The 21,250-nt window shown below is 42.5% G+C and overlaps 1 protein-coding gene and 1 long non-coding RNA gene across 22 annotated transcripts in view; one reads left to right on the top strand and one right to left on the bottom strand.

The window, feature by feature from the left end:
* RARB (retinoic acid receptor beta) overlaps positions 1-18,898 on the bottom strand; it is a 343,315-nt gene extending 324,417 nt beyond the window's left edge. For 2 of the 9 annotated variants that reach the window (XM_083705968.1, XM_083705960.1), the window contains exon 1: positions 9,425-9,707. The gene's annotated coding sequence lies outside the window, so the exon portion shown is untranslated. Of the gene's footprint in view, positions 1-7,734; positions 7,953-8,657; positions 8,724-9,338; positions 9,708-13,013; positions 13,135-18,792 lie in introns of those variants that run through there. The other 7 variants (XM_083705959.1, XM_083705965.1, XM_083705963.1 and 4 more) reach the window with 6 other exon arrangements.
* LOC310828470 lies at positions 9,241-20,839 on the top strand. Of its 13 annotated transcripts, none has more exons than XR_014556923.1 (3): positions 9,241-9,375; positions 19,667-19,842; positions 20,392-20,839. It is a non-coding gene; the product is annotated as an uncharacterized lncRNA (long non-coding RNA). The 13 variants fall into 13 exon arrangements; XR_014556924.1 differs by lacking the exon at positions 9,241-9,375 and adding an exon at positions 9,696-9,813; XR_014556925.1 differs by lacking the exon at positions 9,241-9,375 and adding an exon at positions 13,159-13,555.
* The last annotated feature ends 411 nt before the right edge of the window (positions 20,840-21,250 follow it).

Below are 21,250 nucleotides of genomic sequence, written 5' to 3'. Positions count from 1 at the left end.
GGGTCTCCTGCTGCATGTGCGCCTCCGGTGCACGATTTCTGTTCGCATCCTGGGGCAAAGTTCGCAACCAGGAGCAGCTATTTCCGGGTTAGCAGAGTTCGTAACCTGAAATGTTCGTAACTAGAAGCGTTCGTTACCAGAGGTACCACTGTAGTACATACAGTGGTGCCCCGCAAGACGAACGCCTCGCAAGACGAAAAACCCGCTAGACGAAAGGGTTTTCCGTTTTGGAGGCGCTTCGCAAAACGAATTCCCCTATGGGGTTGCTTCGCAAGACGAAAAAAATCTTGCATCCCCCCACGGTTTTTTCCCCACTTTTTTTGCCCTTTTCTTAAGCCGCTAAGCCGCTTATCAGCTGTTCCGCTGATAAGTCGCTTAACAGCTGATCGCTGGAAGCCGCTTGACAGCTGTAGCGCTAATCCGCTAAGCTGTCAATGGGCTTGCTTCATAAGACGAAAAAAACCGCTATACGAAGAGCCTCACGGAACGGATTAATTTCGTCTTGCGAGGCACCACTGTACTGGCACACAAGGTATAAATGTTGTATGCAAGATACCTGATGTGGATGATCAAGAGAAAATCACATATTTGCTGTGTGGGTTTGACAAATTTGTGACAAAGTTGCAAGATTTGCAGCTTCTGTCCAAAAACTGTAAATGTTCATTGAGGATAATAGGATGGACTGTAAAGATTTAACTGGAAATGAAATATAAAAACCTATTTGTATGTTTGTATTTTAATATAGCTAGATAGCTAGAGAAATAGATACAGATACAGATATATTGATATTGCATTTTAATTTTGTATTTATGTATATAGTCTATAGGATGTACATTATTTCTTGATGGTTGATATGACCATGATTGTTGGAACAACAACAAACATTAAATATTGGTGTTCTGACCAAGGCAGGTTTTTAAAAATAATCTGGCAAGTGAGCCTTCAGATCACGAGGCCTTGGACTGTTCTTACCTCTCATGACAGTTCAAGGCCGCACGATTTGAAGGCTCACTAGCCGGATTATACCATGTGTACCCATTAGATCGAACACTATATTATTCACTTATATGGTGCACTCAAAGGCCCATTGAGTGTTATCATTTATAGCTCTAACTGGTGATGCTACTTTGCGATTTGCTCATGATAACATTTGGTTTATTATCTGTTGAGTTATAACTTGCTTTGCCAAGCAGCTTTCATGAGACCGCTGAGGAAGACCACAGTCAAAACCTGTTTGGGTTTTGTTATAGCTTGTTATTTTGACTGTTCAGTTTATCAGCATTTTTATGTGCTCTGCAATATTTCATGAGCTGCATTTGTTCAGTTTGTTGATACTGTATTAGGTTTATTTATACTATTCAATGTTGGATTATTATTATTATTTGTTTCGGATACAAATAAAGATGCCCATGGTTTCTTTTTAATTGGTACTATGCTTGATTAAAACGTACAGAATACACATATAGTCTTTTAATCCCAATTTTCTTCCCTAAGCCCTGCATCCAAGGAAAGGTGTTTATTAGCCTATGCTGTGGCTGACTCTGATTTGCAACGCTATCCTGGATCACCATCCCTAGAGAGATCACTTAAGGCAAAACAAGCCTGAGATAGGAGATGCACTGCAACACGATGTTTTCAAAGTAATTAGCTCTGAACAAATCATGTCGATGGGACACGTATCACAAGCAAGAAGTCCAGTGAAATTCTCCTGACAATGGAAAAAAAATGCAAGCCAGTATCAGAAGGAATGCATGCTTTCTGTGGAAAAGGTTCCAAGTTCATTCCAGTCAAAAGGATCGGGTACGAGATAGTATGAAATACCTCTGCTTTGGGACCCCTGGCCACCCCTGCCAGTGCTTATTTTCAAAAATGGAAGTACTGTAGTATCAGCAACAGTAACCTGAGTGAAGGCAACCATAGAATTACTGTGAATTTCTTGTTCCTCTCTTGTTTGTGTGACCTTGATGCTTGGCGGTAAAATTACACAGTCAATCACCAAAGTACTATAAATCACTTTGTCTCTTGCCCTTTCTGTCTTGTGAAAACTTATTTACTGCCTTTTGAAATTTCAGATTTAGAAAATGCTCTTTAATTTAAAAGTATCCTGGGCTGCAAAAGTTGTGGGGAAATACAAGTATGAAAGCTGAACGTATTGAGACACTTGTGCATATATTAGCACTGATCCTGCACCTCTGCAGACGTCCGTTAAGCTGTATAGGCAAGGAACGCAACTACATACATAATGTACTCCTACTAATCCTGGCTCCAAATCTACCTCTCTTCATGAAGCAATTTTTTTGCGGATACATGGCCATTAGGTAAAGCAAAAATTATGACAAAATATTCGAGTATAATTTCATTATCATCATATATACCAAATGAGAACTCAGTTTTCAAGTGCTGGTCTTTCTGTATCCATAACAGCACCCCATCTACATGCAAGTAGAAAATACTGGCAAATGGTATTTTGTGGAAATGCCAACGAAATATTCAGAGGTAGGTAGACTCACAAGGGAAACCCCTTCCAAAACAGTCCAAAGAGGACTCAGCATTAGGGCTGGGCAATATCTAGTTTTCAGTGTCATGATATATCACCAGCTAAACATCTCAATATACCGATTTATCACAATATCTGAAATAAGGATGGAGCTACGTAGAGGCATTGGCTGGCTTCAAATTTTTCCAATGTCATGATTTTTGGATAACACACACACAATTCATGATATTGCCAGGTCAAAAATTATGAAACCGTTATGAAGATATGGACTTTAAGCTGGTTTGAGATGATATATTGATATATCACCCAAATCTACACTTAGCATGCCAGTAGACACAGACTACTAACTGACTGCTTGGTGGGGAGAGAGGAAAAACCACGGGGGGGAGGGAATGGCATGGAGTATCCTTACAGAGGGCAGGGCCGAACAGAAGCAAACCACCTTGAAACACTTCATTTCCAAAAATATTAAATGTAAACTTCCATGTCAGTGTGTGATTCCTTTACAGACCCACATGCAACAAGTGCCAGGCACAGTCCCTGCATCTTCAACCTCTTCCAACCACACAGCTTGAAAAAAGGACTGTGTACGAAGCCCAGGAGAGTTGCTACCACTCACTGTAGCCAATGCTGGATCAATGGCAGCTTCTCATGTGCCTTACCGTTTCTATGGAAACTTCTTCAGAAGATCCAAAACTGCCACAAAACTTTTTCCTATTATTTAAGAGCCCTTACTTGTATCCTTGATGCAAATATGGTTCAGCCCTGTATCATTGCTTCCAATGCCATTACATTAGATAATAATATAGGAGTAGCTTACCAGCAAGAAAAGGTAACACTGAAATTAATGCAAATACAACCATCCTTTCCTTTACAGTTGGATGGATATGTTGTTGCTGTTGGCATCTGTCTGTCTTGGGAGACAATAGTGCGCCTTCATGGGAAGCAGTTGAACTGTTGGAAGGTTACAGCTCCTCCATGGCTGTAAGACTGATACAGGAGAGACACGTTTTGTTGCAGCTGGGCCAAATGAATGTGTCCGGTTGTGCTGCTGCAGATGCACCATGGTGCTTCTTCTCTCTGTGCTCCTCCCACCAGTCATTCATCCTCTGGTCACTACTATGGATGAACAGCCTGACTCAACACAGTAGGGTTGATGTTGCCAGCCTTCATGTCATGTTTGCAGACGTCTTTGTAACAGAGTTGGCGTGCCAACGGGTCTGGTGCCTGAAGCCAGCTCCCCATAGAGCATGTCCTTGGAAATCCCACCTTCTCCCATTCTGTGTACATGACCAAGCAAGACGTCGCTGAGGCAGGAGTGTGAAGATGCTGGGAATGTGGGCAAGAGAGAGCACATCTTTGTTTCAGACTCTGTCCTGCCATGTGATGCCCAAAGTCTTTCTGACACAGCACATGCAGAAGGCGTTGAGGCGTCGCTCCTGGATGGTCTAAGTTGCCCACTACCATAAAGCAGCATGCTCAAGCCTGGTAGAACTTCATCTTGGTATTGGACATTAGCATCACATTCTCCCATACTCTTTTGGAGAGGTGAGTCATTGCCATAGCTGCCTTGCCAATATGCTTGTCCAGCTCAGCATCAATGGAGAGGCTGCTGGTTATGGTGGAACTCAGGTAGACAAAATTGTCTTACCACCTCAAGTGTATGATCACCAATGCTGATGTGTGGAATGCTGGCGATGTCCTGATCCCTGCCAGGCTGATGGTAAGACTGAACGCCCTGAAGGCTTGGGCAAAACGGTTCATGAGTCTCTGTAGCGCTTCCTCAGAGTGTGCTGTCAAGGCTGAGTCTGCAGACAACATCTCTCATATAAGGACCTGCCCCGTTTTTGTCTTAAGAGTAGAGATGTGTCGTTAATGTAAATAAGGTTCAGTCTTTGTACTGCTTAGCATAGACCCATCACTGTCATGGATCCTGAAGACAGTGCAATGATTTTCTATACACATCTCTTTAGGATGCTGCATGGATAGTATTTTTACAGTGCAGCCCTATGCATATTTACTCTGAAGTAAGTCCAACTGAGCTGATTTTCTTGTGTGTCCAGGATCTCAGCCTTAATCAGAACATCAGAAAGAACTTTATGCCAGTAAGTGCTATTCAACAGTGGGATAGATTCCCATGAGAGGTGGTGGCCTCTCCTTCCTTGAAGGGTTTTAAGCAGAGGCTGGATGGCCGTCTGTCATGTATGATCCAGTTTAGATTCCTGCATTGCAGGGGGTTGGACTAGATGACCCCTGGGATCCCTTCCAACTACAATTCTATGATTCAATGAAAAAGGACATCAAGTCCAAATACAGAATAAATGCAACTTCACGTATTTAACCCATTAAGAATAAAAGATGTATGATCTGTAGCTAATGCCCAGTTTCGATTGATCTTTTCTTGAAAACAAGAAAAACAGTGATTCTTGTTTATGCCTCTTTTATAAAGTGCATTCATACTCTAATGGATTTTAATGTTACAGCAAAGTACACTCCATACTTTGGCGCTTAAAACAGACTTTTGGAATCATTTGCCAAAGAGGGGTTATTAAATTTGGACTAGTACGTTTAAAGACATATCAAGGTTCTATGCTGTCACTTATATCAGAGCGCCTAAGAGTCAAGTAATAAGTGATATAAGAACAAAGGCAAGAGCACCATTAGAACCAAACTGAAATCAAGAGGACTGTGGGAAATGTAGTTGGTGGGCCTGGTTGCTTTGGGAAATGGGGTGCCTTTCCTTCTCCACCAGCCCTTTGCAGTGAAAACAAAGCCATCATCTTCCCTTAAGAATGCAAGGAGAGCCTCCTGTTCTCACAGTAGCCAACCAGACAGCTGTCAAAAACACACAAGCAGGATTCAAGCACAAGACTCTCCCCTCCTGTAACATCCAGCAACTGGTATCAAGAAGCACTGTTGCCTTCCTCGTCAGTATCAATGCAATCACATTCACAACAGGACCCGCAACTGCAGGCGCCCAAGTCACCACATCACTCCCAGGAAAGACGCACGTGGCTCAGGCATGGTAAGTGCCACCCCCCTCAGTGTGGTGCCCAGTGTCCCCCCCCCCCAGCTACTCCTCTGATGGCACCAATACAGGTCACGGATGAAAACCTCAAACTGTCCCAGAAAAATGATCAAACTTTTAGGCAGAGAACTTTTCAGCCAGTCCTTGTACTACTTAGGATAGACCCATTACTGTTGTGGATGCTGAGGGCAATACAGTTATTTTCTAGCCTGGCTCTACTGTTCGCTTCTACATAGTTCCATCCTTATTTCAGACATTGTGATATACTGATACACTGTGATGTTTAGCTGGTGATATATCGCGGTGTTGAAAACCAGGTATCACTGAGCCGTACCACGTACACATCCACACACACACACACAGAGAGAGAGAGAGAGAGAGAGAAAGAGAAAAAGAAAAAGAGAGAGAGGTGGAATCTACACACATATAAAAACGCTGTGAAAATGCTTTTTTAAAAAACGTTTTGAAAAATATATCGAATTTGCCATAGCTCACCATCACCATCTAGTGTCACATTTGTATATTGCACTTTACAGCACACTTAAAACGTTTTATTTGTAACTGTATAGCTGAGTCCAGAGAGAGACAGAGAGAGAGAGAGAGAGAGAGAGAGAGAGAGAGAGAGAGAGAGAGAAACAGTAGTGGACACAGTAGGGAATGAGCTGGAGCCCTGAAACAACTAACTAGCCCAGGATGTGACGAAGAAGAGTTTCCAATTGCAGCAAAGAGCGCAAATTTCTAATGTGGGAGCACCAATGCTGCTATAATGCAATTTTAGGCTCTGCACTTAAGGCCTTCTGGTGACATGCTCCTCTGTAGGGGGCAACATACTGCATGGGGGGGGGGGCTTACAGAACTGCTGCTGACTGGGGCCCTAGATTTCTGCCTCAAAGTCCTTTCCTGACACCACCAATGGGACCACTTATCTCTACAGATGGACACAGGTGTTATGCACAGGAACACAGGTGCAGTCCTTACCCAACTTCTGTTCAACCTTGTCATCTGTTTAACAGACTGCAGCCTGTATCACGAGCAACAAAATTTGGTCTCTGGGAATTTTTCTAAACACCATCACAAGCATTCTTCTTCAAACATAGCTCTGTGGAAGTGAAAAGCTTACATCTTTGCATCAGCAGATAGTGTTCTTAGAAAAGATACTACTGCCAACTTTAAATGTTAGGGGGGAAGGGCAAAGAGATGTGAGGAGATAAACCCGAAAATTTGTATACAGTTTTTGTAGATATGCCGTCCACCATAATCAATAAACACAAAGGTATGTTTCAATCTGATTACATTAAAGATTGTGGAGTGGTTTCCCTTTTCCTTTCCCCCATAACTCTTCAGCACATAAAACGAACATCGTACCCACTTTCCTTACTTTTAATTTATTAAATAGCAGCCAGGAGTTTAAAACAGTAGTATTTCATCCCTCTCACCCTCACACACACAAAAACCATTATCTAAAGCAACACATTCAAGACCAATATCCAAAAGGTAGATAATGATGTTAAATACAAGCTTTGGCAATAAAACTCCATTTTCCTTTTGCAAAGTGAACAGATAAAGGCCAGAAGGATGTGAAGTTCCTGATTTAATTTCAATCAGAAGCTGATCAAAATTGGACACATAGCTGCTGCAGGGTAGATCAAATTTGCATTCTGGCTGAATTTCATTCCATAAAACGTTCAACCTAATCTAAAACTGGGGCTTTTTGCTTGACTTTCCAAGGAAGAGCCTATTAGTTCTCCAACAAATCTGTGTGCATCAAGGATTCTTTTATCCACAGAAATGGGGTTAGCATACAATTTAGCTATTCATTTATGCAAACGATAGTAAACAGAATTATAAAAGACAGATAATAAAGAGCAAATGAGGTTATTTTGTTTCCCGCTTTATGTTGTCAGACTTCTGAGCATAGTTTAGTGTTTTCTATTCATGACTTTAGAATATCAAATTACTCCCTGATGATGTCTCAGATGTGCTTTTGTCTGCAAATGAGAAGGAATAAAATACCAAGGCATTAACGTTAAATTACAATCGTTAATGGTGTAAATACGAAAATAATTACTGCATCGTATCATCAATTGTTATGTGTTCATTACCTAAGTCCTTGCAAAGCTTTCGCTTTCTTGTTAACAATTATTTTTACTTTGTTTTTGGCTGGCTATTTTATGGCTTCCCAGGCACTTTAGCAGCATTCAGCACTTACACAAGCCATTTAATCCTGTTTAAAGCTTCATTTAAAAACTTCCTCTCGGATACTTCTTAACTGCAGGGGCCACGCTTTTCACTTCAGTCCTGATGCTCAGAAGCATAGCACAGGCACTGGGGGAAACAGAGACATTTGTCACACAAGATTATCTAAAACCCAGCAAAAGAGCTAAAGTCTCCAAATCTCCTTTTAGCCCTTTCTCGGATGTAGCTCTACTGCAAAAAAAATATAAAAAATAAAAAAAATCGATCACACTACCGCTTCCACCAGCACAGCATATAGTTTGAGCTCCAGTGCACACAAGGCAGGGCAATAGCTTCATCCGGTTGCATTTTTATTACCTCTACTCCCCCTCGCCCTTAAGCAGAAATTGCAACTTTCCCCCCGTAAGCTGCCAAAAGTGAGCTCACATGCACACAAAACTGGTTTTGCTGATGGCAGCTAAAAATGCCACTCGCCACAGTTCTTCTCAGCCCGTGACCCTTCCCTCTCGGGTTAACTCTTTTATCATTTTGATGGATTCCGGCTGCTTTCACTGCCCATTAAGCACCCCTGGTCATTTGCAAACCCACATTTGGGGCGCGCACAAAGAGATGCACCGATGCAAAATTGGATCATCGTCATCGTTATTTAGGGAGAGATATAATAATAAAAATAACAGCAGCAATCTGCTGTCATGGTGAAAAGGAGCCACCTGCTCTTGAGCCAACAGCCAAACTTCTAAACAGCACCGCTTCTGAACTCGTCCCAAATTTTAAACGCACTAACCGCTACCAAAAAGCACGAGGACTAGAAGCTTGGAAAGACTTTTACGCGCGAATGAACTCGCTCCTGCAGCACCTCTCCACTTTCGAAACATGCAACATCATTTAAACACTTTGAAAGGTTATCGAGATTCATTCCGAAACCAGATGCACAACCTCCCTGCTGTCTAAAAGTCGCCGGAGCCTGGCAGGGCACTGCCACCTGAACCCGATGCAAACTTTATTCTAGCTAGACCCCTGCGCTGCTGGCACAGAAAGGGGGCGGGGAAAGAGCGAGGCTCCTTTGCCCCGGGGAAAAGCAGCAGCAGCAGCAGCAGCAGCAGCGCTACGAACCGGCCCTACCACGCCAGGCTTGCAAAAGCAAAGCCGCTCGCCCTTGCAAGCCACAGCTCCTCACAAAAGCAATGCCAGCAGATCCCCCCCCCCCCATCTCTCCAAAGCGCAACTCCAGCCCCGTGGCTAAAGTCGGCCAACTCCTCGGAGTGACTTTTCGCATGAGTTGGGTGGCTTGCAAGATCGCACCCCTCCGCTGCCCCCCCCCCCGCGGCACGCTCGGCTGCAGAAGAGACTGGAAAGCAAACAAGCAAACAAACCAACAAAAGGGGGGGGGATGCTTTAAAGCCGAAACGGCGGCCGCGGCAAAAGCAGCCGTATGGGGACCCCGCCGACTGCGCGCATTGCCCGTACAGCGCGTCTCCCCTGAAGGATGTGCGATTTGCAGGAGAAAAGTCCTGGGGAGCCGGGATTTGGGGCTTGAGCGCGAAGGATGATGCACCTGATGGCAGGAGCAGCCCCGTCCGCCGGCTTCTCGGCTGCTTCGCCCAGCGCCTTGCTTACCCGTGCATACTAGTATGCCATGCAGAGGGATGGAGAGGTAGAAGCACACGCGACTACAATGGAGACGGCATGAGCACGGCCTTTACCTTGGCGAGGTGTGTGTGTGTGTTTGTATCTGTGTGCGCGCGCGCGCTTCTGCTGCCGGGCGCCTCGGCGATCGCCTCCTGTCAAAGCAGCGCTCGGCGCTTCTTCCCGACCCGGAGGAATAGCAGCGCCCGGTATCCCCGCGCCGCTGCCCGCGCCGGTCCACGTGCCGCTCCGCCACGCCCACCGGCGCGCGCTCTCAGCTCCCGATTTGCCTCTCCCGCCGCCGCCGTGGTGCTTTCGAAGCTGCTGCCTTGCAAAGCTTGGGCAACGCATTCGCAGGCTGGCCCGCGCGACGCAAAGCGGCGTCTCTCTCTCTCTCTTTCGGCTTCTGCCCTGCCCACGTTGAAGAAGGAAACATGGGCTGGGCTGGGGCGGTGGGAAAGGGAAGGTAGGAGGCAGTGCCAGCTCCAGGTTTGTTATTCAGAACCCGCCTTTCATTTCAGTGGATCCCAAAAATACAGATGCTATAACTCCCCTTTTCAAAAGTCATGCATCGTTCCAAAAGAAAACACTGAGCAATAAGATCTGGGAAAACTGAAGAGCAGGTTGCTTGGTTAATTACTGCGCCGGAATTTCGAAAATGCCCCAGATTTAGAAAAGACACTTTCCACGGCCCCACAGTGGTGCGGTTAGGTATTCTTAGACTGGAGCCAATGGCTTTTCAGTCACTCCAACCATGGTGATGCATTTTATTTCGCTTCAAAATCAGGGCCGGATTAAGACATTTAGAACCCCTAAGCACTTAAATGATTTGGGTGCAGCCCGTGTATATCTAGTTCAAAATATAAACAAGAATAAACGGCAAAATAAAATTTCATTTTTTGATACGAAACCTACAGTTGGATGGAAAATAATGTTTATTTTTGTATATTTGTAACAATAATTTTATTTTTGTTGAGCTGCACCATATGGCCCATGGTAAATCTGGAAAAGGAAAATTTATGTGGTGCCCCCCTTTCCCTTGATGCCCTAAGCACATGCTCATTTTGCTTAATGGTTAATCCAGCCCTGATCAAAATGTAATAAGCCAACTCTGGAGTTTGGGGGGCTGCACTCCTGCACTTAATGCCCAAAGCCCTGCCCCAAGGGCACCACAGTCTCTTCACTGCTGTTATCACCAGCTGCTGCAACTCTGCATCATCAGCACTGCTAGCACCTGTGGTGTATGACTTAGCTGAGATTCCTGCCTCACAGGGGGTTGGACTAGATGACCCTCAGGGTCCCTTTCAACACTTTGATTCTCTGATTTCCGGGCAGAGAGTATTAAGCACATAAGAAAAGGTCTGCTGGATCCCATCAAAGGATGCCTCTGAGAAGCCCACAGGCAGGATCTGAGCTCAACAGCACTTTCCTCATTTGGGCTCCCCTGTGTACTAACTCTGATATTGGAGATATTACACAGACATCATGGCTAATAGAGAGCCTTATCGTCCATGAATTTGTCAAATCCTCATTTGTAGCCATGCAGGTTACATCACTACATCTTGTGAGAGTGAATTCCATAGTGCTCTAAATCTTCCCAAATCTTCCAGCATTCCGTTTCATTGAATGACCTGGGTTCCAGTATGAAAATGAGAGGAACATGTATTTCTGTTCACTTTCTCTCTAGACCATGAATGTTTTCTTCACCTTTTTCCATGTTCCCCTTCACTTGCCTTTTTTCTAAACTAAAAAACTCAAAATGTTTCAACCTTTCCTCATAGGGATGTTATCCTAGACCAGGGGTCTGCAGCCTTTAAGACAAAAAGAGCCACTTGGACCAAAGGGAAAAAAACTGGGAGCTGCAAAACCATTGCGACATTTAAAACAGTGGGGAGTGTTGGGGCACACAATGCGCCTCCTCCCCTCACTAGTATCCGCCCCGGAGTAAAAGGTATAAAAGAGCCACATGCGGCTCCGGAGCCACGGGTTGCTGACCCCTGTCCTAGACCCATGATCATTTTGGTTGGCCTTTTTCTGAATCTTTTCCAGCTCTACAATGTTCTTTCTGAGGTGCAGCAAACAGAATTGTACACAGTATTCCTAGCGTGGCCAACCTATGGATTTGTACAGTGGCATGATATTCGCAGTTTTGTTTTTAGTCACTCTCCTAATTATCCTCAACATGGAAATTTCCTTTTTCACAGCCGCTGCATACTGAGTTGACATTTACCTTCATTCCGATTGGACAAATGAAGCCTGGTCACAAACTCAAATCCCTTTCTGATCAATCACCAGTGAATAGCATTTGTTATTTGAATTCCCATAATGCAGAATGCAGAAGTCCTTTGGGAGCTCCACCCAATATATTTTTTTTCTTCCCACCCTGAACAGCTTGACCACTTCACTGCTCACTCCTACTCTAGGTTATTTATGAACAACTTTAAAAGTACCAAGGCCAATCCCCCCCTTGTCACATCCATCCGTTGGGAGAACTCTCAGCTTCCTTTAGTTACCAGTTACTGACCTGTCCTCTTATCCCATGACTGCTAAGCTTACTCAGGAGTCTTTTATGAGAGACTATTGAAAACTTATTGAAAGTCACAATGTCTGCTGGATCTCTCGTGCTTACTGACACTGTCAAATAATGTTAAGTAGACAGCACTTATCCCTGCAGAAGCCATGCTGATTATTCTTCAGCAATAATTGTTCTTCTATATGCTTGATAATTCAGTTTTTAATTGTGCGTTCCACCAGTTTTCTCAGAACCAATTATAAGCTAACAGCTCTATCATTTCCTAGAACCTCCACATCCTTTTTTTTTAAAAAAAAATGGTGTTACTTTGGCTATTTCTTCTTTTGCATTGGATTGAACTAATTTGTTCTAGCCCAGCAAAATCTCTTGACTGGAACTCTTACAGGAATCATTAAAGCAGGAGTCGCCAACATGGTGCAATTAAAATATCATGGACTACTTCTCCCATCATCTCCAGCTAGCATTGCTAGTAGTCAGGGATGATGGGAGTTTGAGTCTAACAATTTCAGAAAGCACAACTTTGACCACCTTTGCATTACAGGCTTTGCCATCTCCCTAGGTTTGACTGGGCCAGTCCCTGCTGGTTGCTGCACCAGACCATTATTCCTATGTATTTTGTATTTTTAAATAGTAAAGCAAAGCAAAAAAAAAAAAAAAAAGAACAGTAGGTGCAAGCATTGCCCTAGTTTTGACAGGTTTCCTAGTTTTGCAACTGTATTTGAACACCATAGTGCACAACTATATCTGGATACGGTTGTAACTTGATTCTCGAACGCCTTGGTACTCGTACGTTTTGGCTCCCGAACACCGAAAACCCAGAAGTGTTCCGGTTTCTGAACGTTCTTTGGAACCTGAACGTCTGACGCCCTAATTGAGTGCAGGAAGCTCCTGCAGCCAATCGGAAGCTGCACCTTGGTTTTCTAACGTTTTTGGAAGTCGAAAGACATCCAGAACGGATTACGTTCGAGAACCAAGGTATGACTGTATTTCCTACCTTCCAAAGCATGCTATTCACACTACTACACGGGTCTAAGGGATGTTTTCAACTTCCAGCAAATGTAGTTTGATATTTAGGCAGTAATCCTATAACTACTTACCTAGGAGTAAGCCCCATTGAACTCAGTGGTACTTACATGCATAGGATCGTACTGCCATGTCTCGCAGTACATAAAACAGGTTCATAGCCTTCCACCCTATCCAGGACTCGTTCATCATCTCGCTGCAATTTATCTTGGTTTGGTGGCTGCAGAGTCTCTACAGATAAACACAACAGAGGAAAAACAGATGAATCAGATCTTTGACAGCCATAATGGGTTCAAGGTAGCATTATGTAAACATTATTAAGTGCAATAAACACATGTCAGCATTAGACACTCTTATGTGGATGTGCCAGTAAGAGTTACCGTGAACTTCTTAGTCATAATGTCTTTCTAACTTTATGTAGATAGTATAATAGCAGTTCAAGCAGTGCTGCAGCCTTGACGGGAAATCTTTACCCTGTAATAGATAGGCCAGGTCTGAAAGAGTGCCACTGGGAGACTGTACGCTTTCATTCATATAGATGCTGCGCATTTGTAGGACTGACAGGGAGGCTGGCCACCAGCTTTTTGCAGTGTAATTACTAGTAGAGCAGTGTTTTAGAGACCCTGATTGCTCCCGCCCATCCGGAAAACAGGTGCAGTGTGTGAGTTTTAACGTGAAATGTAGAACTGTTTCCTGAATGGTGATTTTTAACTCTGATGAAATAGGTATTTTTGCATTCTTACACAAGTAAGAAGAGGGAGGATAAATGTCAAGGTTCAGGGAATCCGATCTTTCCCATGCTGGACAATCAAGAATTGGAATCAGGGGTCAGCAAATTTTTTCAGCAGGGGGCCGGTCCACAGTCCCTCAGACCCTGTGGGGGGCCGGACTATATTTTGAAGAAAATATATTTTATTTAAATTTTGTAAATTTTATTAAATGATTTTGTTTAAAACGCATCTGTGGGTTATTTGTGGGGCATAGAAATTTGTTCATTTTTTTCTCTCCAAAATATAGTCCAGCCCCCCACAATGTCTGAGGGACAGTGGACCAGCCCCCTGCTGAAAAAGTTTGCTGACCCCTGCTCTATATGTTGTTGTACACCAGCTCCCATCATCTCTGGCCACTGACCAGGCTGTCTGAGGCTGATGTAAGTTGGGAGTCCAACAATTTCTGGAGTGCCACACAGGTTCCCCACACCTGCCCTAGGCACCCTAAGAAAGTTTACAGCCTTCTACTTGAGGCGCTTCACTTTCCCCTCTTGCACTAGCCATTTTCCGCTACTCCAACAGCAGGAAGTTCCACAAATTAACACTTAGTCCTCCAGACGAAGCTAGGGACTGGTCTACTCTTGTGCTACATCTTGCAAATTTCAATCCTTCCATGCCAAATGCTCCAAAAGGAAAATGTAAGTAGACGACAGCATTTTATTATGTTGTCTGTCAGTTTGCTTTTTATTATGTTTATAACATTGATGTACTGTAATGTGTTTTTAATGCTGTACAACACCCTGGGATCTTTGGATAAAGGGTGGTATATAAATAGAATATTTATAATAAATTGGATATTTATAATAAATTAATAATAAATTGGATATTTATTATTATTATTATTATTAGTAGTAGTAGTAGTATTACTCCTGTTCCTTTTTCTATTTCTTCCTCACCATCACAAACACAGGTTGGGGGTGTTTTAAATGCCCCCTTCTCAACATTAAGTGTTTTAGTGACAAGGCCAGATTTGAATCAGCAGTCTGGCCCCACCCCTTGATAATGATTGACAGGAGGGGGTGGATACAGAGTGGAGAAATTAGGGCAGTGCAGCTGGTAGGTGAGTGGGCTTTGGGATCAACATTCAACCCCCATAGTGGGGAATCTCAAGCCCAAAGACCAATAGTGGCCCTCTAAACCTCTCCTCCTGGCCCTTGGATCTTTCTCTCCAGGTCATACCTCTCTCTGGCTCTGCTCTGCACCCTCCCTGAGTGTTTTTGCCCAGATAGATTGTGTACCTAAGTACTGACAATGCCTACTACTTGTCTGGATGGTGGACACAGAGGAATGGGTGGAGCTAAAATACTGTGCCAAGGTTCCGTTTTCATTTGTTTCTCCACCCACTTTGCCTCTGGCTTCACCCTTCATTGATATATGGCCCTCAGAAGGTTCTGCAGAAAGGAATGTGGCCCCACTCCAGCTCAAACCCTTTCTACACACACACACATAAGTAAATTCTCTATGCTCTCTCCCCCCCTGACACATGTGCACAGTGCCAAATTTTATGACCCCTTTGCTAGCTGAGACTAATGGCCAGTATTTGATATGATGTAACGTGTTTTCTTCTTTCTTCATTTTCCATCACACTTCCAGTCATACCAAACCAGATTTCCTAACCCTGGTCTCTCTCCCAGCTGCTGATCTAAAGAAAAATTTGTTTGGTATGGGGAAGATTCCTATCTCACTTCTTTCCCAGTCTGGGTTCTGTGATTATTTAAAAACTGTAATTAAGATTGTATAGAAACATGGAATTAAACTACCAACGTCTTAAGGCAATTGGTGCCTTGTGAATAATTAAAGTAAAAATTGCCAATGGAATTGACGCCAGTGTGGATCTGTGAATCAATTAAGTTGTCAAAATATTGCTGTGTAGTGCCCTCAAAGGAAATTTGCTCCCAAAGTGTGTATTTAAGGGCAATTTCACTGTATTCCTGCAAGATTAACCATTATTTTAATATATACCTATTGTGGTGATTTAAAAACTAGCCCGCAAATGAATATGCTAATATCTGATTCTGTGGAAACGAGTGATTACGCCACTTTCTAACATCCTTGCCAAAAGCTCCTTTGATCAATTATTTCTTGTTTAACTTCTATTGCTATACTTTTGGATGTCACACTCAAGTTCTAGCTGCGAATAAAAGGGGCTTAACAAAGATAAGAGCACTACAGGGATTCATAATGGTGAAATCACTTACTTGCGCTTCTCATCTCTACGAGCAAATGTCTGAAGTGAAATTAATTTGGTGATCCCAGGTTAGTCTGCAATGGGCCCTGGCCCATGCCTCAAATAAGCTAAATTATTGTTATTATCCCTATGTTCTAGTTTCAAACAATAGAAGTTAATTGAGCTGTCCTAATCATTTAATTTCTGGTATTAAAATGAAAATGTTTATGTTTGATGAGAGCTGCCATGCCTCAAAGGGATCTGAACTGAACCACTTGGGTGCAACCCATATTCTGTTAATGCCTTGGGTTCAAACAAACAAATGAATGAATGGCAGGCAGGACAGAAGCAATAACTTTTAATCTCTCTCCCGCCCAAATCTGGGACATTTGCAGACTGCTTTTATTGGTATTTGGCTAGCTTCTGTCAGAAAATAGAATACTGACTAGAGGAAACATTGGTTTGATCTAACAAGACAATGATGTTGATGGATTTTATCCTACTCTTCAGCCACAAAAAGTGAATGGAGTGTATAATGCAATCCCTACCCTCAGGTTTACAGTGTGTGTGTGTGTGTGCATAACACAAAAGGAAAAGGGATTGGTAGGGAGGAACTGAAAAGCTAGCTCAGGCACTGTTTCTTAAGTTATGGAATTTTTGTAGTTACCAGATAGGAGAAAGAACAGAACAGAATAGAATAGAATATTCATCTTAAAATTCGTCAGCATAGCATATAAGCAAGGAAGAGAGTATTACTGATGCATATGATGGTCTTTAAAGCCATTATATCCACAGCATACATTTAAGCACATTTATGCTTTAATTCCCCCCCCCCCCAAAATAAATCTGGGAACTGTGGTTTGTTAAGAGTGTCCAGAGTTGTTAGGACATCCCTTACAGAGCTATAGCTTTCAGATGTCCACTGTAAGGTCACAGAATGGGCTGCTCATTGTTAAACGCCAGAGCCCCAACTCATGATAGGGTTATTTTCGAGTGCTCAGTTGTTCAGATTACATATTTGTAAATAAACTCAAATATAAACTTATTTTCTCATCTGGATAAGACTTCAATTTTCTGAAGGAAGGCTTCCTTCCTCTAATATCTTTCCTCTGCTTGCTAACCACGCAAGTATCCTGTTGGCCTTGGTGGTACTTTTCCTGATCTGCAGTGTACCTTTCAGCTTAGCTTCTGTGTTTGTGGTTTTTGAGTGTCTCCCAAACATCCTGGATAAATTTAGCTCCCTTGACTCTGTGGGAGAGCACCCACAACAATATTCTTCTATGTATTTACCCATAGTTCATTCTAGAACTGAAATACTGATATAGATACTATTTTATTTTAGGGGTGTCCACTTTGTATTCCTCTCTTCTGTAAAACTTCAGATATATAATACTCATACCCTCAAATACTTTGAAGCCAAGATCTGAGTCACCGTCTTACCATTTCTTGGAAGAGCATGGCAGCCATTTTGGTTACCCCAATCTCGCATGATTTCACCCGCCCACCCTGCCCCAAAAAAGGACTTTTGAGGAGCATGGCCCCCCAAAACACACATTCAGGGCACCGCACAAGATCGCAGCCTCAAAAAAGGCATTTTGGGGGGGCGGGGAGAAGAATCACACTGCAAATTCATGTGAGATCGCGATGATCAAAATGGCCGCTGTTCCCTCACGTTAAAAAACACTGGGTGTCCCAGTTTTCCAGGACACTTTCAGGGCATGTAATCATTCATTTATTGCATTAATATCCTACCTTTTTTTCTCCAAAGAGCTCAAGGTGGCATACATGGTCTCCTCCTGGACTCATTTAATCCCCACAACAATCCTGTGAGGTAAACTAAGCTGAGAGGATGTGACTGGCCTAAAGTCATCCAGTGAGTTTCATGGAATTGAACCTTGGTCTCTCAGGTCTTAGTCCAACATTCAAACTAACACCACAAACTATTTACTTTGATAAACTGTGCTGCCTTCCCCCCACCCACCCATCTTTTTCTGTTTCAATGGATTATATTTTAGTAAGCTGGATAAATGGGTGTTTTCTGAATATGACTAGCACCGTATGGTTTTGCTTGTTTCTGAGATATTGTGACCAGAACTCTATGACTATTGAACAACCAGATATGGATGCGCCAGTTGATTTAAATGTATGGCCTGCTTTATGCACAAGGCTTCTGTACATAAAAATGTACTTCGGAATAGACAAATATGTATACGTTATACAATAAAAACCAGCTGTTGCTGATCTATATTCTATTGCCGACAGAGTGAAGCAGAGCAATCAAGTGTCTTGTGACCCTCAACAGCCTCACTCCTGTCCCTTTTAAATTTATCCCACGGATTTGAAATGTCTTAACTTGTATTATTTTTAAAAAATAATTTTTATTGGAAATTTTATTTACAACATAACATAAACCCCCCCAATAAAGAAATCCGCCCTTATTAAACGTGAACATAACTTACCATAAGCATAACATACAACAATACAAACAACCAAATAAAAGACTTCCTTTATCCTTTATCCTGTATTTAAGTTATAATTAGAAAAATCTTAAAGGAAACAGCTGATAAGAAGTAAATAAGGAGGCCAGATGCCAGATACTGAAATGTCTTAACTTGTAATGCCAATGAAGGGATTTGTGTTGTATTGTATTGCCTCTGAGGACCATCCTTCCAGCCATGGCTGGGCTGTTGTAATATCTTCCTAGAATACCAGCAAAATGGCCTGGTCACAAAAAGTGATGGCCTGGTCATAATTTTGAAAATGGAACAGGTTTTGCTGAGTTGTCGCGCGTGTGTGTGTGTGTGTGTGTGTGTATTTGAATAGGGGACATGGAGGGAAGGGATGTCTTAAAATAAAATGAGAGAGAGAGTCTCATGGGGGAAACAAACAAGAGAAGCGAGGACGAAGGGATGTGGATGAAGCTCTCCAATACTAACAAAAGGCTTCATTCACCTCAGGCCCAGAGCAAAAAGTGCTGTACTTGCACCTTGGTATTAAACAATAAAAGAAACGAGAGGCCTGTCATTCAGGGAGAAGATGCGCCTCTGACTTCCATTCAGTCTGATGTGGATAAAAAGGGAGGGAAAAACCTGGGGAGGAGAGGGTTTGATTAATGAGCTTTTGTGGTTGTTTGTAACCAAGTTCACCCCTATTCTGTCTGCACTAAGGTAACCCCATTTGAGACTAACTGCTAAATGTTTATCAACTAGCTGCTAAATGTTTCTTTCATATTGCTCTGCTCCATGCTGGCTTCATAGATTTAGGCAGGTGGCTGATAAGGTAAAAATATTCGCACGGGTTATTATCTTAGCTTTCAAAAACAATGAAGAGAGAAAGTACATAATAAAACATTTGCATGTCATTTGTGTAGGGTTTTTTTTAAAATGAAGATTTCAGAATAGCCTGAAGGAACTGTAGGGCAAATGTATCTACCATCTTGTTTTCACCTTTGCAGATAACAATAATCAATAATAATAATATTAATAAAAATAAATATTTATTTATACCCCTCCCATCTGGCTGGGTTTCCCCAGCCACTCTGGGCGGCTACTCTTGTGTATCCTACATAGAATTCCTTAATAGTTTTCTGTGGGTTTCTGGGTGGCTGCTGCATTTGACAACCAAAATGGAAGTTCTTTCCAGACATTTTCCTGGACAGTTACATAAAATTTGCAACAATCCAGCTCCCTGACAGAATTGCCGTACAATAAGTGACACTTGCCAGATGGCCTCAATTCGTGAGAAATATGTGTTTCTAATGCACACACGTCAAAACCAATTCAGCATGCAATTTTAACCTTGGGGATTTGACTGTTTTTTTCGACAGAATCTGTTGCTGGTGGAGACGGAAACTTTATTGAAAATGGTGAACCGCTACATAGAGGAACAGGTCAAGACAAACAAATAGGGTCAACTTACTCAGTGAGGTCCTACCTATTCAGTTTCCTTTTGAGGAGAATTTTCAGGGACGGAGCTAGAGTTTCATCTTTTCATGTGTGAAAGGTATGTGTATCTACCACCAAAGGCACATTGAAAGTGGTCCAATACAAAAAGCTCATTGCGCAACAACTGAACTATCAACCGCAGCCTACCTAAAAGCCTGAAACCTCTAGCCTGCTTCAAGGCAACATATAACTCAAGCAACAAAGACCGAAAGTGTGGAGGTGTCTATTCTTGTAGGCATAGCTTTGAGCAAAAGAGCTTATTGCATAATCACAGCCTTTATAAAAAGGCAGATATAAGTGTAGAAAGAATGAAGGCAATGGGATTGAGGGTTAAGACACTGGTGATGTAACACAGTGATACCCCACAGCTGGCTAAGGAACATAATTTAAAAAGAGGAAAAGTGTCACCAAAGCAGATGGCACAAATTTGCATATAATCTACATATGGTAATTAGTACTTACGGATGTACATCTATAAGTAATTACTGTACTTTCAAAGGAAATGTGATACATCTCATCATGACTGTGACCTGTTTTGTTGTTCAGTGTGCTATATAGGTGCTAACCGTTGATGCATCTTTATGTCTCTCCTTCCCACTTCTTAAAGGTTTATCCTTAAACGAAACTTGAACAGAATAAGCCAGAGTTGACGGATTGAAATCTTATATGTAATTGAAGTCACGTGTAGTAGACAGCTCTTCTTTTAACCAGCTAAAGATTTTGTCTTTTTCGAAGGTTCCAGAAGGGGTGTTCTTCAGCCTATTTTAAAAGTGATTTATTGCGCCTTGGCTTGAAGTTGCTTGTGATGAGGGGCAAGCCGAAATTCTCTAAATGTATAAATATCTAAATGTATGGTACAGCATGAAGTACCCACTTGTGCTGCTTAAAAACAGAGTGTCTTACCGAAAATTAAAGCTACAACGAATGCTTGTTTTTAAGTGATCAACCATTACTTTTGGTATTACAAGCATGTGTATATAGATCCCTTATAGCTTACTGTCATGTAATGCTTTATAAATGATACTTAATAAACAACAGCTGTGAGTCTTACAGAAGTATTCATCAAGGCACACATTCATTAATGGTAAATCACTTTTGACTGGTAGGATGCTAGTGGCTGGCATGTAATCTTTTAATGGCCTGTGCTTTGAGTAATGCAGGTCAATTCTTTTGTCATGAAGTAATACAGGAGGAATAATGTGCTAGTGTTTTCGTAAGGACAAAATAGTTATAAAAGCTCACTTGGCTATCTGTGGGCTATGAGGGATGCAGAAGGGATAAGGCATCCTTTGCCAACCTTGTGCACAGTGGACTAGGGCTGATGGGAGCTGTGGTCCAGAAAATCTAGAGGGCACCAGCTTAGTGAAGACAATAGCATCTATGCAGACTTGCTCTCTGTTAACGTTAGTGAACCAGCATTACAGTTATAGTTGGTTTTCTTTCCATTTTTAATTTGTATGCTGACT

The sequence above is a fragment of the Podarcis gaigeae genome (genome assembly GCF_964106915.1).
Source record: "Podarcis gaigeae genome assembly, chromosome: 12".
Classification (NCBI taxonomy): domain Eukaryota; kingdom Metazoa; phylum Chordata; class Lepidosauria; order Squamata; family Lacertidae; genus Podarcis; species Podarcis gaigeae.
The sequence above is the reverse complement of the archived record's forward strand: the minus strand, read 5'-3'. Positions and strand labels throughout refer to the sequence as shown.